Below are 6,863 nucleotides of genomic sequence, written 5' to 3' on the forward strand. Positions count from 1 at the left end.
ACTCACCCCAAAACTTTTAAAAGGATTTGAATGTAAGCACCTTAAGCCAAAACATCTACTTACTTCTTTTATGATTTTGTTCTTGCTGTTATCCCAAATTCTGTACCTGGGACATAGCATGCACTCAATAAATGTTTACTGAACTGAGCTCTGCAAAGTACCAATATTACATTAATTTTACTTTGTACAGTTTATTATTATAGACACAGAAATTATATATGTTGTACCATATTATTGTTAGATAAATTCATTGAAATGAAGCAAACATGTTGTTATTTCTAATTTACTAAGTCAAGCCATGTAGAGTTAAAGAATTTGGGCATGGTTACATGGAAACAACAGTACAGTCAAAACTAGAACCAGGGAAGGAGACGAATCTCAAGGAAGCCGGCTTCGGCCCTGCGGCTGCTGCCGTCATCGCCGTGGAGAAGTTGTTGGAGCTGGCAGCCTAGGAATGAATCTCCTCTCAGCCTCTAAGCTCACCTGGTCAGAATCCTTGGATGAGCCTGTGGGACCCTTCCTTCTAGCCCTGTGGTTTGGAACCAGTGGCTTTGGGGCTGTAAGAGGATGGGCAAAGATTCTCAGGGGCTGCTAGATTCATCCCTGATGGCATCAGGCACTGCCATCCGCTCAGAGGATGAGGAGTCGCTGACAGGGCAGAAGCGGGCCTCCTCACAGGCTTTGGGCCCCACCCCTAAACGGAGAAGCTCCTCCAGGTTCATCAAGAGAAAGAAGTTTGATGATGAACTGGTGGAGAGCAGCCTGGCTAAGTCCTCTACCCGGGCGAAGGGGGCAGTGGGGTGGAACCAGGGTGCTGTTCCGGGAGTGAACCCTCCCTCCTCCAGCGAGAAGAAGAAGGTGTCCAGGGCCCCCATCATCCCTGTGCCACCCGGCGCAGCCCCAGCCCCTGGACTCACCGAGCGTGTGAAGAAGAGCAAACAGCCACTCCAGGTGACCAAGGATCTGGGCCGCTGGAAGCCTGCGGACGACCTCCTGCTCATCGATGCCATGTTGCAGACCAATGACCTGACCTCTGTCCACCTGGGCGTGAAGTTCAGCTGCCGCTTCACCCTGCGGGAAGTCCAGGAGCGCTGGTACGCCCTGCTCTACTAGCCTGTCATCTCCAAGCTGGCCTGCCAGGCCATGAGACAGCTGCACCCAGAGGCCATTGCCGCCATCCAGAGCAAGGCCCTGTTTAGCCAGGCTGAGGAGCAGCTGCTGAGCCAAGTGGGATCGACCAGCCAGCCCACCTCGGAGACCTCCAGGACCTGCTGCACAGACGCCCCGAGGCCTTCCCCCCGGGCCCGTACTGCCAAGGCTCTGCAGGCCCACTGGCAGCTCATGAAGCAGTGTCACCTGTTGGAGGACCAGACAGCCGCTGCCCAAGGGGGACCAAGTGCTGAACTTCTCGGATGCAGGGGACTTGATGGACGACAGTAAGCTCAAGGACATGTGAGATGAAGTCCTAGACCATGAGCTGACAGTGGCTGACTGGCTCCAGAAACGAGAGGTTCGACAGCTGGAACAGGAACTGCATAAGTGGCGGGTGTAGTAGATAGCATCACAGGCATGAGCTCTCCGGACTTTGACAGCCAGAGCCGCATGGGGCGGTGCCTGAGGCGCTTGAGAAAGATCACCCTAGGCAGAGCAACCGAGGATAGCCAGATTGACGTGGACCTGTCTCTGGAGGGTCCGGCCTGGAAGGTCTCCCGGAAGCAAGGTGTCATCAAGCTGAAAAACAATGGTGACTGACTTCATTGCCAGTGAGGGCCGGCGGCCCATCTACATCGATGAACGACCTGTGCTGTGTGGCTCCAAATGGCGCCTTAGCAACAACTCCGTGCTGGAGATTGCCAGCCTGCGATTCGTCCTCCTCATCAACCGGGACCTCATTGCCCTTATTCCGGCCGAGGCTGCCAAGATCACGCCACAGTGAGAAGTGGTGGCAGGACCCATGGGCTCTCTCTGGCCTCAGTTTCCCCTGCCATCCCAGACCCCTGGAGCTGGGAACTCAGGCTCCTGGAAGAACCAGAGGGGGCTGCGGGAGACTCAGCTCCTGGCCCCTTGATCTGAGCCTCTGCGGGGGGGCGGGGCTGGCCCTGCGGAAGCTCCTAGAGGCTGGGACCCTCAGGCTTCCTTGGTGCCAGAGCCCCTCCCCTTCTCTCCCTGCAGAGGACCCTACCCTTTCCCCAAGATTCCCACCTTTGCCCCGTGTCTCCAGCTGATTAGCTTTAGACTTTTCCTTTATTATTTTTCTTTTGTAAATACAAAGCACTGAGTTCCAAAAAAAAAAAAAAAAAACAACTAGAACCAGGTATGTTTACCTCTAAGGTTAAATTTCATTCAACTATAGTTATCACATTTGTGACACTGCAAATGCATAAGTAGCCTTATTTATACCCTTCAATGAAGAACCTATATAATAGAAAACATATACAAAATTCAGAAAGGGATATAATAATTTACTTCATTTTAAATTATTATTATGAATGATACACTTTTAAACCCTCATGTAAACTAAAATATTACTCTTCCACTTTTAAGAACACATTATTGAAGATATATTAAACAAATAGTAACATACAGATGATAATTTAATGAATATAGTAATTTGGTAAAATTGTTTAAATTTATAAAGAAATAAGACATTTTACATATGGTTGGAAATTCTTTTGCAAACTTCCCTAGCATCATTCTCCTCTCACCCAAAGGTAACATTAAAATATTCTAAAATTAATATTTAAGATCCTGAACATATTACTTAATATGATGACAGTCATAGATAGTAGAGTGTATTGTTATTTTTCCTTTACAGTAGCAAATACTTACTAGAATACATAATAGAAACAAAGACACTGCATACAATTATCAAAAAATGATAAAGTGTCAAACTACTAATAGAGCATATATAAAAGTTATGGGAAAAAATTTAATGTTTTATTAAAATATATGAAAATGACCATGTATAAATGGATGGGATATCATATTTATGAAAAGGATACATCTATATCATGATTATTAACACTTTATAATTTGTTCTACTTAAAGGGCTTCTAATAAAAATTTTAATAGGTGTTTGTGTCTGTATTTGTGGGTGTGTAAAATTCAAAAATCTTTTATAAACCTTTGACGTAAGTTCTTAAATTAACAACAATTAAAAGAAGAATTATATTGAGAAAATTGCTTTACAAAATATGTAAAAAGATATATAGTATAATATTAGCACAGGGATAAAGAAAACAAAGGAACATATTAGAAAACTGAAGGAATTGTTCCACATATATATGGAAATATGTAGGTCAAGAACAGCAGCATTAAACTGAGAAAATTCATTCCTTATAAGGAAAATAAAAGACAGATATCTTCTCACACCACAGCTAGATGTACATTCTGTGCGGATTATAGATATAAATGTGAAAGCTAAAACTCTAAAACGTGACAAAGACAACTTCTGCTCTTCAATCTGTTCTCACTTTTCATAGTAAACAGCTTAACAACAACAACAATAAAACAATAAAAGACAAAAGTATGGCTCACATGTGGGCACATAATAAAGAAACATATTCAAAACTAAATTGTGTTTAGTTTTGAAATTAGAAACTAGGTGTGACCATGTAAGTACATTTTCTACAGTAGAAAGCAAAGGTTATGTTCAGAAATTCTGGGATAAGACACTTAAGACATCCTGTGTGCATGTCTCTTCTCGCCTTTCATTGGTTGGACAGAGATGATAGATGCTCTGCAGGGGACGATCCCAGAATGACTGCTGTACATCACACTGGCTGGATCTGAGTAGGCTCAAACATTATGACCAGCAGTAGTGTAGAACTCATTACTCTAGAAAAATGGTACAGATGAACCTATTTGCAGGGCAGGAATAGAGATGCAGACATAGGGAACATGTGGACACACTGGGCAGGGGGAAGGGGGGTGGGATGAATTGGGAGATTGGAATTGACGTATGTGCACTGCCATGTGTAAAATAGATAGCTGGTGGGAACCTGCTGTATAGCGCAGGGAGCTCAGCTCAGTGCTCTGTGATGACCTAGATGGATGGGATGGGGGGTGGGGGGGAGGTCCAAGAGGCAGGGGACATATGTATACATACAGCTGATTCACTTCATTGTACAACAGAAACTAACACAACATTGTAAAGCAACTATACCCCAATTTAAAAATAAAATATATCACTTTGTTAAGATCCACATATATCATGGTGTTTGCCTGAGGCTGAACGTTGAGATAATAAAGGCATATATTCCTAATATAAATGGTTACGCAGAAATCTAGTGCCTCTTTTTAAAATAGCACCTTGGCAAGAGCTTTCTCATTCCAGTTCCTGCAACACGAAAGAAGTACAAATACGTCCAAATAAGAGGAATTAATCTATGTACCCAAACTTTTATGTGTATGTAGCTGGCAAGTATGGCTGCCACAGGAGAAATTACTGTGTGAATGAGTAAGTGATGTGAGCTAAATCTACTTTTCCCCATTTACCTTCTGTACTTCCTAAATTTTTAATATGTGCATATAAACCTTTCAAATATATATGTTTCAATATTAGTGTGCATTACATAAACACACACATTAAGCAAACAAAACAAAAGTTTGAATTCACACTTCGGCAAGGGAAGGTAATGAGGAATTAGTAAACTCAAACATTGATCCTTTGATATATATTTGTAAATTGATACAACTTTTATAGGGAGCTATTTAAATATTAATCTCTTTTAATTATAAATACACTTACCCTTTGACCCAGAAATATATTTCTAAACATATATTTTATTGATAACCTTGCACATATATAAAATGATTTTTTCTGTTTAAGATGATTCTTTTCAGGATTATTTGAAAGTTTAAAAAATGAGAATTAATCTAATCCATCTATAAAGACATTGTTAAATAATTATGATAAAACCCAACAATGATACACTATGTACCTGTATCAAAGAATAGGTTGTTTATGTTCTAAAGTAGAAATTTCTTCAAGATTACATAGTAAAAAAAAAAAAATTACATAGTAAAAAAAAAAAAAATAGTGCAGTATGGAACAATGCGTTTCATGTGCTGCTATTTGGGTAAAAATGTAAAGAATCTGTACTTGCTTGTGGATACAAACATCATTTTAAGAGGACTCAAAAGGAACTAATGATATTATCTTCTGGGGAAAAGAAATGTGAGGCTGAAGAAAGTAGCCACAATGCAGACTTAAACTTTTAAATGTTGCCCTATATGAATATATGACCCAATAAAACAGTAAGTTAAAAAAATATATACATATTTATGGGATAGGGAAGAGACGGGAGGCAATGAAGCAAGTCTTCAAAAAGAAAATGGAAAGAGTATACTCTATGACCCAGCAATCCCTTTCAAGGTATATACCTTTGAGAAAACTAGTCACAGGTCTCTAAGGGGATATGCAGGAAGATGAATTATGAAGAATTCATACTATAGGATGCTTTTCTGCATTTAGAGAAAAATAACACTAATTATAAGCAAAATTGGTAGGTCTTAAAAACATGTTGTGGAAAAAGGAAACAGAATGGCATCTATAGCACAACGGCATTTTTATAAATTAAAAATACATGCACAAAAAGCAAAATTATGTATCTTTCAAGGATATATACTCACAAAAAATCAACGTCAAACACATTAGCATGGGTGACTAAGGTGAAAAGGAAAGTATTAGTGATATATTGCTTCTTAGCAAATAACTCCAAAGCTTAAAGACTTAAAGCAATAATGATTTTTACTTCACAGTTTCTGAGGGTCAGGAATCCAGGAATGGCTTAGTAGGGTGATTCTGGTTCAGGATTTCTCTTGTTGCAGTCAAAAGGTGGGTCAGCCCTATAGGCATCTAAAGGCTTAACTGGGATTAGAGGACCAACTTCCAGAATGGCTTGCATAGCACATGGCTGTTGGCTGGTGACCTCAATTTCTTACCACATGTGCATCCTCACTGGGCTTGCTTGAACGTCCTCAAGACATGGCATCTGGCTGTCCCCAGTGCAAGTGAATTCAGAAAGAAAGGGAGCAAGATGTAAACCCCAAGGTCTTGTAAGACAACATCAGAAGTTAACATAACATTACTTCTGCAATATTCTCTAGGTCACACAGCCCTACCCTGGTAGATGTGGCAGGGGGCTACACAACAGTTGGTAGGCATCATTAGGGGCCATTTTGAGTCACAAATAATAAATAATAAAAAGATCAGAAAAAAGGGAAAAATTAATATACAATCAAATAAAACAAAATTAATCATATACTTCCTGATGATCATAGTGCCATGAAATGATATGGTTAGTTTAACTTTATGTACATGGGTAGAAAGGAAAACACACATACAAATGTGTTATTCATACATATGCACATAGGTATTTATATATTCTCCTGCTGATAAACATATTTCCAATATGTTTTTCTATTACAAATAATGATACAGTAAAAATTTCTGTATACATCTTCTTGTGTACATGTACAAGAGTTTTAGTGAAAGATACATAGTTTTAAGTGGAAATATCTTTTGTATGTACATCTCCAACTATACTAGTTGGTGCTAAATTTCTTCCCAAAGTGGACATAATGATGGGCAGTCCCAACAGCAGTAAATGAGAGTTCCCATATTTATTATCCTTCTTAAATTATGGTACATACCAACTTGAATCTGATGGATATGAAATGGAATAATATTATTGTTTCAAATTAGTTTTTCTTCCTGATTAATACTGAGTTTGACACCTTTTCACCTTTATTTCATATTCATATTTCCACTTCTGTGAATGGTCTTTTCAAGCCTTTCTTTTTTATTGGAGTTATTTGTTCTTCTATTATTTGAGAATTATTTTTATAATCTGATTACA

At 39.8% G+C, this 6,863-nt stretch overlaps 1 pseudogene; it reads left to right on the plus strand.

Moving 5' to 3' along the window:
• The first annotated feature begins 438 nt into the window (after positions 1-438).
• On the plus strand, positions 439-1,979 carry LOC133091910 (microspherule protein 1-like; annotated as a pseudogene).
• Positions 1,980-6,863: the final 4,884 nt, after the last annotated feature.

The sequence above is a fragment of the Eubalaena glacialis genome, chromosome 5 (genome assembly GCF_028564815.1).
Source record: "Eubalaena glacialis isolate mEubGla1 chromosome 5, mEubGla1.1.hap2.+ XY, whole genome shotgun sequence".
NCBI lineage: Eukaryota > Metazoa > Chordata > Mammalia > Artiodactyla > Balaenidae > Eubalaena > Eubalaena glacialis.